At 38.4% G+C, this 10,845-nt stretch overlaps 1 non-coding gene across 1 annotated transcript; it reads left to right on the top strand.

The window, feature by feature from the left end:
• The first annotated feature begins 3,114 nt into the window (after positions 1-3,114).
• On the top strand, positions 3,115-3,225 carry LOC122238907. Its single transcript, XR_006218055.1, has one exon. It is a non-coding gene; the product is annotated as a U6 spliceosomal RNA (small nuclear RNA).
• Positions 3,226-10,845: the final 7,620 nt, after the last annotated feature.

The following is a 10,845-nucleotide window of genomic DNA, read 5'->3' as shown; positions in this document are numbered from 1 at the left end:
TTCCAAGACCACTGACTCACCAAGACCTCTAGCTCCAGGGCATAAGCAACTTGTGGAGGACACCTGAGCATTTGTCCTTATTTGACCGGTTCTTGGATGCCTGACAGGACACGTACATCAGACTGTTGTCCTCAGTAAAAACCTGGATCCCAAGCAAAGATGAGACTCATTCTTCTTCTCCTTTCTGAATCATCCAGATGCTCTATCTGTATCTGCTCTATCTCTGCAATAAACTCTGCTCTCACTTCCTACTGGCTTATGTTTAACTTCTCTCCTGGGCATAGCCAAGGACCCTTTTGGATGGTCCTGCGGGACCCCTCTGGGTCCTTGGACCTGACCTGCCTGCATCAGAGCCAAATTTTGAGAAGGGCAATTTACATTGGATATGAATGTTAATTTTTGTTCGAAAATTGTCTAATTTCTGTTCTTTCATCCTGTTAAGAGAGTCCCTAAGGTTAGCCATTATAATTATATCTTTTTTATTTGGCCTTTCCATAAGTACCAATAAGATATTTATTTAGGATGAGAGCACTCTAAAGAGGTTTTTTCAATATAGAAGTTTCTCCAAATGTTCCATCATCTGGCCATTGATGACGAGGATCTACTAATCTTAATAGGGACTCAAACCAATAAGCCTTTTTATGGGTTAATCATGGATGCAAGAAGCATCCTCAAGGAGAATTCAAGAGGTGCAGGCCTCACAACATCCAGACAGGTCACTTCCAGAGTCAGCCTTGAAAGCACAGGCACTAATTATAAGGGGTCGAGTTTTAAAGGACTTTTCCAAACAAAGGGAATCACGTTCCCCCTTTCCCCCACTTTTTTTACTTCCTAAGTTTGGATCCATAGCCTATTCAGCTGCCTGTCAGACAAATAGGCATCCTCCAACTGGTAAAGACCAAGGAGAACATTCTCATTAGTCAGAAAATAGAAAATAGAAAACAGTGACCATCTCTGGGAAGACAAAGAAAGGCTAGAAAACAAGAATACTTATCACCAAATCTTTACCAGTGTTGCTATACCCAAGGAATGAATTCTGCAAATATTTTCTCCAGCTTATCTTAAGTTAGAAAAGAAACATATATTCTCACTTCCCCTGAATCCTGCAAGCAGAGATCCTGGAGACTGATATGGTATTAATCTTACCTTCTGCCAGCTTTTTGTCAAAGGTCCCAAGATCTGCAGCAGCCCCAGAGCCAGCAGTGTCCAGTGAAAAATCCCAACCAGGTTGCCAAAACTTCAGGGGCAGAAGATTTTTTGTCTTCCTTTCTAGCTTTCTTGGCTAGTCTACTAATTACATTGATATTACATTAACAGAAGAAAACCAAACAAATGTTTGGTAATGTGTATACATGGGAGAGACCCAGAAAAACTGAGTAACTCTCTGAAATTGCCAAAGCCATCACCTTAAAACCATCTTCAGATAAAGACAAAACGAGATATTGGGGGTGGACAGTCAGTTATGAGAGATTATCTGGACATGCACTGGAAACAAGGGTAAGGTTATTCAGACCTAAGTCATTGCCTTCTCCACTGATAATAGTTTCTAAAGATTGAGTCATCCTTCTCTTCCTGGTACAGCAAGGGAGACACCCTTACAAATAAAGATTTTCCTTATACATGTACACGTCTCTTTAAAAAAGGTAACTTCTGTTTGGTTTTTAGAGCTCCTATGTTTGCAGTTTCTTAAAAATTAATCAGCCTAAAATAATCCTTATACCAAAAAGACATATTTTGGGGTGGCAAATGGTGCCTCTACAGTGGCTCTAATGGATAAATTCCCAAATCTCCGTGGTTTAACACAATAAAAGTTTATTTTTCATTCTCACAGTTGTCCTATGCAGGAGTTGCTGGTTGGACAGTTCACCAACCAACGACTTGGGGGCCTGGGCTCCCTTCTTATAATAGCTCCCAAGATCCACTTGAGGGGATCTTTAAAGCAACCACCTGAAAGTGAAAAACAGCATGGAGGATGACAACAGGAAAGCAATTACGGGCTAAGCTTAAACGTGTACACAATTTTCCCACCCACGTTCTATGGCTGTGTCAAACAAGTGAAGCTGAGAAAGATTTTGTCATGTGCCAGATAGAAAAAGAAATGTATTTGATATTCTGCAGCAAGGTCTGCACAAAAGTAGAGTAATAAAGGGCAATTTCACAGAGGCATTAATTCCTCCACTAACTTTTCAGAAATATGGTCCACTTTCCAGGTGGACAATACATTGTGAAGAGCATCCCAGGCAGAAGTAAAACAAGGATAAGTAATAATACAGGGTATTGGAGGAAGAGTAGGTTGTATGGTGTGACTGGAGTGTAAGAAACAAGGGTGCAGGGAAACTGGGAGAACACTTAGCTCATCTCTACAAAACTTACCAAATATTTATAATATGTTTCATATATACTTTTAGGAGCTGAAATGAGGAAAAACATAAAGAACAAGTCTCATCCTCAAAGAGTTTCCAGTTCAGTGGATTCCACAAAATAGAGAACTGTGATTAAAATACAAGATAGACTTGAAAGAAAGAAAGAAAGAAAGAAAGAAAGAAAGAAAGAAAGAAAGAAAGAAAGAAAGGAAGGAAGGAAGAGGGCTTCTTCCTAGATAGCTCAGTCAGTTAAGCATCTGACTTCAGCTTAGGTCATGATCTCGTGGTTCGTGGGTTCAAGCCTCACAGCAGGTTCTGTGCTGACAGCTCACAGCCTGGATCCTGCTTCGGAATCTGTGTGTCTCTCTCTCTGTCCCTCCTCTGCTCTGCTCTGTCTCTCTCCGTCTCTGAAAAATGAATAAATGTTAAATTTTTTTTTAAATAAATAAAATAAAATACAAGATAGACTCCAGACAAACTTAAGAGAAGAATCAATAGGACTTTGTGTGTGATTGGATAGGAGGTGGTAAGAAAGGTGAGAACAATAGATGGGGGGTAACAAAAGAAATACAAAATAATTTCCAGACTTTAATTTGGGAGACTATGTAATTAGGAGAGAGAATATAGGAACAGAAATATGTTTGGGATGGGTAGAATCAATTGATGAAATTAATTTTAAACTTTTGAGCTCCAGGAACTTATGGAGCATTCACGTCAAGACTAGCAAGTCTTTAAAATCACATACCTAAGTGCGATTAAAATAAGCACCACATATACTAAAATTGGGACAATACAAAGAAGAAGAATAGCATGGCCCCTGTGCAAGGATGACACACAGATTTGTTAAACACTCCATAGTTTTCAAAAAAATGTTGTTGTCCCTTGGTCTCAGCTGGCTAGAACTGGGCTCTATAAGTTGTCTCTTTCTTTGCTCTATTTGCTGCATCTCCTACTTGAACTACTTTTCAGTTGGCCAATAAATAGTTTTTTATTGTATAATAAAAAAAAAATAGCCTTCCGTAAAACCTCATGTAGGTATCACTCCATTAGATGAAAGATTTTTAAAAAGAAAGGACTTCCTCACTTCCTCTGTCCCTTGAAGATTTCTACCCATTCATAAGAATGAAACTACTTCCTTTATTATATGCCATTAGTAATCTTCTAATTGACAAAATTAGTAGATTCTTTTCATTCTGCCTACCAGAAGTCTTTGGGAATATGACACTGTTTGATCATCCCCGCTCTAATTAACACTACCTGACACTTTAAGTGTGATGACAGTGCTCTTTTCTGATGTTCTGACTAACTGACTAACTTATTAACATCTTACTGACTCGTTAGACATTCTTACTAACTGCTGAGCTTCTTGGATGACTCCCCTGCCTCTCCCTCTTTCCATATTTGGTCCCCTTTCCTTTCTTCTTCCATATGTCAACCTCCCCTACATCTCTGTCCTCAGCTACCAATCGCATCAAGGGTCTTACTCACAGGCCTCCAGAGAGGAGGGAGGTGGCCCAAATGAATGGGGAATATATGCATATGCACACCCTGAGTGAAGAGTTGGATTCATGATGAAAAAAGGCAGCTACTCCTCAGTTCCCTTTTATATTTGACTTATGAAAAAGCCAAGCACTATGCCCAGATCACTGTTTTATTAAGAAAAGCCACCCAATCTGCTTTTTTTCAAATATTATAGAACAGTAAATGGTAACCCATTTGTTTATTTATTTAGTTATGTATGTATGTATATATGCATTTATTTATTTAATATAGGATGATAACGTTAGGGACTCAGGGCAGGCTGCCCCAAGAAGGGTCAGTTTGGCATAAAGTTTATTTTGAGTTAAAAGTAATAAAAACCCAGCAGATGCAGGGAAAGCTCTCTGCCTCTGCCATAGCTGCCTACGTTTACATAGGAAAGGAGAGCCTGTACTAGGAGGAGAGCTATTTACAGAGACTCCCCGTTACCTAAGGAACTTATCTGCATAATAGGACAACCTTGTTTTTCCAAACATCTCCTTTCACCTTCCTGCTAATGAGCTTTCTCCCTTGTATCCTCAGTCCTTGCCCCCTCTCCTTAGCTCATATATGCTCCTGGTTGCCTCATTGTCTTCAGAATTTCATGCCTCTGTAGGTTCCCTGTATGTATGCCTATTAAATTTGATTTTCTCCTGTTAATCTGTCTCATTCAACTGGATTCTAAGTCCAGCTAGAAGGACCATAGGGCTGAGGAAGGTCTTTCTCCCTGACAATATTATGTGGTAGCCCATTTATTTGTTAAAATCTACTTAGGAGAAAAAAAAATGCATTCCTCAAGGTTGCTAATTTGTCATCTCTGACATAATTGTTACAAATGACTCCTGAATTAATATCAACTGTCCTGACCTCTGTCCTTAGGTACAGTATCAGGGCTCCAGCTGTGAACTGGGTATCTCCATCTTGTTATCACCCAGGTACCTCAAATTCAAGATACTCCACAATGAGATGTGTGGAAATTGGCAAGTGTAATTTCTATTATCTTCACAAAATATGCTTCAGGACAAGCTCTGAACGTTCTATATCCATCACCTTCATTTACATGTCAATGCTAAAGTTAAGCTAAAATTCAGAACTCTGAATGACTCATATGCAATTAGGCCACTTTAGTGTGTTGAACAATCTATATATAACAAGAATAACAACAATGGTAGATATAATACAAACAATAGTAGTCAGTATCCACTGTTTCTATTATTGTATTAGGCATTATGTTAAGTATTTTACATGCATTAACTTAAAGAATCTTCACAACAACTGTAAGAGAAAAGTACCATCATTATTTCCCTTTTATATGTGATGAAACATAGGCTCAAATAAGTTCCCCAAATAATCTTAGTACTAAATATATGGTTTCAGTATCTAAATCGAGGCATGACCGATCTAAAAGCCTTCTAAACACCACACTCTATTGCCCATTCCAACCTATACCAAATTGTGGTGGTTGAAAATGAAGTTCACAATTTTTTGAACACTTCTGATGAGAAATCTATCATAAAGAATAAATTCTTTTTCCAGAACGGTGCTGTGCAATTAGGACCTTTGGGTCAAGGCAGATTGGTTACCCTCTATCCGTGGGAACATTGGCAATTATGGTGGGTCCAGCATCATTCTCTTCTTTGAGTCTTAGAACTTCTTCTTTCCCCATGGGGACTGCCTGTTTCCCCTTCTGGAGGTTGGGTTGGCAATGTAAGAGCCATGCCTATCCTATCACACTGCAGGATTAGGAATGTGTATTAGTTTGCCAGGGCTGCCACAACAAAGTACCAAAGACTGGGTGGCTTAAACAATAGAAATTTATTTTCTCTTAGTTCTAAAGGCTGGTCGTCTGAGATCCATGTATCAGCAGGGTTGATTTTTTTGAGACCTCACTCCTAGGGTTGCAGATGGCCTTCTCCACGTGTCTTCACATGGTCTTCCCCTCTGTACATGTCTGTGTCTAAATTTCCTCTTCTTATAAAAATGTCAGTCATACTGGATTTGAGCCCAACCTAAATGACTTTATTTTAACTTAATTACCTCCCTAAAGAAACTATCTCAAGAAGTATAGTCACATTCTGAGGTACTAGGAGTTAGAACTTTGATCTATGAATTTTGGAAGAACACAACTTGGCCTATAACAGGATGTAACCAAAGCTAGCCAATCAGTACATCCCAGGCTCCTAAAGAGAGAGGTTGGTCCTATGGGTATATTTTTCAAGCAAGTTTAAGCATTGCCTTTTTAAGTATTGATAGGAATGTAGAAAAAGGAAGATCTTTTCCTATTCTCTGAGATTCCTAGTTCCAAGGATGATACAGGTTTGAAAGCTTATCCATAAGCTGCAAAGTTTCTCTTTGCAGCCATGTAGAGAAAACCTGTAAGGATCAACATAAGAAAAGCAAACATAGGAGATGGAAAGAAGAGAGAATTCTGATGATGTCATTTGTCCAAAAATATCCAGCCATGCCTAAACCTAGTGAACCCCCATAATTCTTACTTGAAGCCATACATTTTTGTTTCATTAAACCAGTCTGAATTAGAATTCTGTCACTTTCAGGGAGGCTGGGTGACTCAGTCAGTTAAGCATCTAACTCTTGATCTCAGCACAGGTCTTGATTTCAGAATTGTGAGTTCAAGCCCCGTGTTGAGCTCCATGCTGGGTGTGCAAACTAATTAAAAAAAAAAAAAAAAAAGTTTAGAATTCTGTCACTTTCAACTGAAAGAGGCCTGATAAACATACCTTGGAAAAAATAGTACCTTTGGCAGAGTAAGTTACATAGAACAACTAATGTTGTATTGGTGTAAATATAAATCTTAGTTTACCAAACACTATTAATAGTCATTGCCTCTATTGAAATAATTCTAAGATGTGTTGCTTACAGTATGTTGCAGATCAAGTGATGACTATCCTCCAGAATATTTCCCTATATGGAATTTCTTGGTGAAGGTGGGGTAATGGCAAATTCTTGATGTTAACGTGGGAACAACCAACTTTTTTACTGGGCTCCACCAACACACTCAGTTTAATGGATAGGACAAAAAGGTACGAACAATAAATTCACAGACAAAGACTTCTCCACCTCTCTTGTAATATAAATGTAAAACAAAGAAATTTGTCTTTTTTTTCAGCTGTAAAACTTGTGAAAATTTATAACAATCCTAGTGCCGATTATGAAGTATTTTCTAGCTCTCTTCCTAATAAGGAAATCCATGGTAGATTTGCATTTCCTGGGCAAACTGTGATTAACTTCACTCATTAGTTATGGCTAAACAGGTTGTAATCATAAATGATAACTTTCACTTCTAGGCCAAAACATTTAATCGCTAATGCAAAACTCTCCAGACCTCTCCTGGGTAAGATTCCAGAAAGGAGGACACAGAGCAAAGTGCCCATTTAGCCCACAAAATGTATATAGTTTGAGCAAGATAAACACTTAAGTTGTAAATCGCTGAGGTTTGGGCTTGCTTGTTATTGTGGATTACATAGCTTATTCTGACTGAGATGAAATGTAAAATGTGGTAACAGCCTATTTTGACAAAGTGTGTTAAAATTGCACATTTTACATACTGTTATTGGCAGGTAAAATTGAGCAAACTTTTTGGAATAAACTTTGGCAGGATGTCCTAGGAGATTAAGAAATTATTCATTTTGTCTCCTGTACTCTACCCTAATATAAAAAGGAAAAAGGGAAGACGTGCTAGTCCTGGTCACAATAGTTTTATTTTCCGGGAAGTTCAAAGCTAAATTTATTTTAATAAAGTTCCAGTGTATTGTAAGTTAAAAGTACCCACTCTCTCTGAGTTCAGGCCATGTGTTAGGGTTCTCCAGAGAAACAGAACAAGTAGGATACATACAGATATTTATTTAGAAATTTATTGCAGGAGATTTATTATAGGAATTGGCTCATGTGGTTTTAGAGGCTGAGAGGTACCACAATCTGCTGTCTGCAAGTGGGAGAACCAGGGAAGTTGGTGGTATAATTCAGTCCAAGTTCAAAGGCCTGACAGTCTTGAGGCCAATGGCATAACTCCAGGTCTGAGTTCAAAAGCCTGAGAACCAGGAACACTGATGTCAGAGCACAGGAGAAAATGGATGTCTCAGCTCAAGCAGAGAGGTGAATTCACTCTTTTTCCATTTTTTTTTTTTTTTGGTTTTATTTATTTATTTTGAATGATGCTCACCCACACTGATTAGGGTTATCTTCTTTATTCAAGTCTACTGATTCAAATGCTAATCTCCTCCAAAGACCCCCCCCCCCCCATGGACAAACCCAGAAATAATATTTTACCAGCTCACTGGCACCGCTTAGTGCAGTCAGGTTAACATCTAAACTTAACCACCTCAGGACATTTAATTATGAATTCAGGCTTTACCTCTCTTTGGCTGTTGTCATTTGCCCTTACTATGCTTTGGTTTCTTCATCTTAAAAATGAGATTTCCAATATCACCAAAATTAATTGGATAGAATAAACATTCAGCAAATGTTAGCTATTAATAGAATCATTATATAAGACCTTATATTCTGTTCCCCACCTTGTCCAAGTCTATATTCTCTGTCCTAATTTATATATTCATACTACTGATGCTTTATTTCTGTATGTTAGGATATTGTTGTAAAGTTATTTTAGTTCTATTCAGTCATTTATGGAGTAAAGTAGAATATTACTGAAGGTGTTGTCAAATAGCATCGTCTCTCCATGTTGAGGTTCAGGACCAAATAATATCAAAATATCACTATTACTGGGTCACCTGGGTGACTCAGTCGGTTAAGTGCCCGACTTCAGCTCAGGTCATGATCTCATGGTTCATGAGTGCAAGCCCTGCGTGGGGCTCTGTGCTGATAGCCTGGAGCCTGCTTTGTATTTTGTGTGTCTCTCTCTCTGTCCCTCCTCCCCTCGATCTCTCTCTCTCTCTCAAAGTAAACATTAAAAAAATTTAAAAATATCACCATTGTTGTTACTTGCAGAGGTGATTGGAGACTGTGGGCAGAGTGAACTTAAGACCTTATCCTGAAATGAACAAATGTAAGCCCTTCCTCCACTAATCCCTGGGAGGACCAGGAAGCTGCAGACTCACCACACTGGGGCAGGGTCCTCATCAAATGGCAAAGAGTTAACAACAATACACCCCTTCTCCTGGCATAACAATTCAAGTAAAAGAGAGGGGAAGAAGTTCCATTGATTATATTTAACTACTTTTCCCAAACTCACCAATCAGGTAAGTTTCTCCTTTTCCCAAGAGTAGGTAAACATGAGAGATGGATAGTCTTCAGTCTCTACTGAAGGAATAACCCTGGCATAGGAAAACATGTGGCCAGGAAAACAGACATCTGTCCTCTGCCATTTAACAGCTTTTATTCACTGATTTCACTATTCTTAAACAGATCAGCCAGAGATGGCAATCACCTTGTGAAAGGACCAAAATCTATGTGCATAATCTTACTCTTCTCTTCTTAAGGACTTTCCCTAACAGCAACCATAGCTCATTTAGATATTCTCCCTTACTTTATACCCAAGAAGGGTCTACAACAGGTCAGATGCCTTGAATAAATAAGCTCCAAACCACACCATACCCTACTCATTTCTCATGTTATCTCCTATTTCAAGTTCTTTTTGGCTAAATTGTTCAACATAGACCTTCAGAAGTTATGCAATAAAACCCAAAGATGTTCCAATAATCATAAATATTAGAAATATACAAATTTTAATATACTTCTCTTAGAAAGTATCCTGGAAGACACTAAAATAAAAAAAATTAAATTTCTTTATAAGTACAGTCCAAAGAGTTAAATTGTAAAATCCAATTATCTTCCCCTTGCAAGTTTCAAAGAAAGTAAAGTCCATATTTCTTTCTCTACTATTACTGCTGTGTCTTAGCAGAAGCATCTTATTCAGACACTAGGATGGGTTTTAAGTTTCTTCAGCAGCTGTGGCCTGAGATGCTTTTATTATTGAAATACATGTGGTCTCTCACTCACATGGATAAATCCCAGAGTTAACAGATTATTGCATGAGACAATCAAAACCTGTGCCCTTTAACAGTGTAACCTGTTTCTTAAATTGGTCTCTTTTCTTCTCTATTTTATGTAAAGCTCTTATCATTTGCAGGCTTTCAGGAACTAATTTCTTCTCCATTTTCATGATCTCTCAATTTCTGTCTCTTTCCAGGCCTTGCCATTTGATTTTCAAACATATTTTTTAGATCTCTGCAGTAATTACACAGTCACTAGGTTCTTTATGTTCAAAATCATCCACAGTTTACCTTCACAACCCTAGAATGGATAATCCCACCAAAACAATAACAAACCCTGCCCTGAATGTAATCTTCTGCCTGGCTTACCTTTAATATGATTCAATTTGTCTGTCTTCCCTTACAGTCCCAATTTTCAGTTTTTGAGTATATTCCCTCAGGACGCAGGACTCTTCATGCTGACTGTTCACCAGCAATAGCTTTGTCACCTCTAAACTCATTCAGCAATTCTTTGAAGAGTTTATGCCGTTCATCCCCTCTCAAATCTATTCAGACTTTCTGTAACCACTTAGAATAGCTGCCCCATCTTCAAGGGGAGGATTACAACTTGCACCTCCTATATGTATCACTGGAGTGACAGTAAATGGATCCCAAGAACATTTCCTGCCTGGGGCTGGGAATTGAGACAGAAGACATTAGTCATGCAGGCCAGTCCCAAATATACCTAAACTCCCAGTTGCCCCCACTGTTTCTTTCATCAGAGGTCTAATCCAAATCAAGATGAGATCCTCAATCACATTTCAAAGGAAGTGAGAAGTTTTAAAGTTTACCAATTTGAGCCTTGAGGCATTTAATTAGATTAACAGATGATATGCAACATGATAGGGAATATATCAGATAAAAATGGGATCGGCTGGGCTCCTAGGTGGCTCAGTCACTTAAGGTTAAGCTTTAAGGTTAAGCGTCCCACTCTTGATTTCGGCTAAGTTCATGAT

The sequence above is a fragment of the Panthera tigris genome, chromosome B2 (genome assembly GCF_018350195.1).
Source record: "Panthera tigris isolate Pti1 chromosome B2, P.tigris_Pti1_mat1.1, whole genome shotgun sequence".
Lineage (NCBI taxonomy): Eukaryota > Metazoa > Chordata > Mammalia > Carnivora > Felidae > Panthera > Panthera tigris.
This window is presented reverse-complemented; position numbering and strand designations above follow the sequence as displayed.